The sequence below is a fragment of the Gossypium hirsutum genome, chromosome A06, assembly GCF_007990345.1.
Source record: "Gossypium hirsutum isolate 1008001.06 chromosome A06, Gossypium_hirsutum_v2.1, whole genome shotgun sequence".
NCBI classification, from domain to species: domain Eukaryota; kingdom Viridiplantae; phylum Streptophyta; class Magnoliopsida; order Malvales; family Malvaceae; genus Gossypium; species Gossypium hirsutum.
Genome location: NC_053429.1, coordinates 53,286,277 through 53,287,048, shown reverse-complemented (window position 1 = coordinate 53,287,048; position 772 = coordinate 53,286,277). Strand labels below are relative to the sequence as shown.

General features: G+C 38.3%; 1 non-coding gene across 1 annotated transcript; it reads right to left on the bottom strand.

Annotated features, from left to right (window-relative positions):
* Window positions 1-385: 385 nt before the first annotated feature.
* Window positions 386-492, bottom strand: LOC121230961 (small nucleolar RNA R71). Its single transcript, XR_005929033.1, has one exon. It is a non-coding gene; the product is annotated as a small nucleolar RNA R71 (small nucleolar RNA).
* Between the last annotated feature and the right edge of the window lie 280 nt (window positions 493-772).

Sequence of the window (772 nt, the reverse complement as noted above, 5' to 3'; positions counted from 1 at the left end):
TAATCAAAATCCTGCTCCACGTACTATGTATGACTATGCTAAACCCTCTTTAACAGGAACTGAATCAAGTATAGTTAGACATGCTATTGCTGCGAATAATTTTGAATTAAAACCTAACAATATTCAGATGATACAGCAGTTTATTCAGTTTGATGGTTTGCAGGATGAAGATCCCAACACTCACTTAGCAAATTTCCTGGAATTTTGCAATACATTCAAAAGCAATGGCGTTTCTGATGATGCCATCCGTCTTCAGTTATTTCCCTTCTCACTGAGAAACAAAGCTAAACAGTGGTTAAACTCGTTACCACGAGGGTCTATCACTACTTGGGAACAAATGACCGAGAAATTTTTAGTAAAATATTTTCCGCCGGCTAAAACGTTTAAATTACGTAATGATATCTCTTCTTTTGTGCAGATGGATTTAGAAACACTTTACGATGCATGGGAGAGATACAAGGATCTATTGAGAAGGTGCCCTTACCATGGGTTACCTCTATGGCTGCAAGTTCAAACGTTCTACAATAGTGTGAATCCCTCGACAAGACAAATGATTGACGCAGCTGCTGGTGGAACCATCAACAATAAAACATAGGAAGATGCCTATAGTTTATGGAGGAGATGTCACTGAATAACTATCAGTGGCAAGTTATGAGGACAAAGCTGACGAAAACAGCCGGTGTTTATAACATCGATTCAGTCACCATGCTCTCTAATAAGGTAGAACTTCTCAACAAAAAGATTGATAGTTTTCTTGGTTCTACACAGGTAC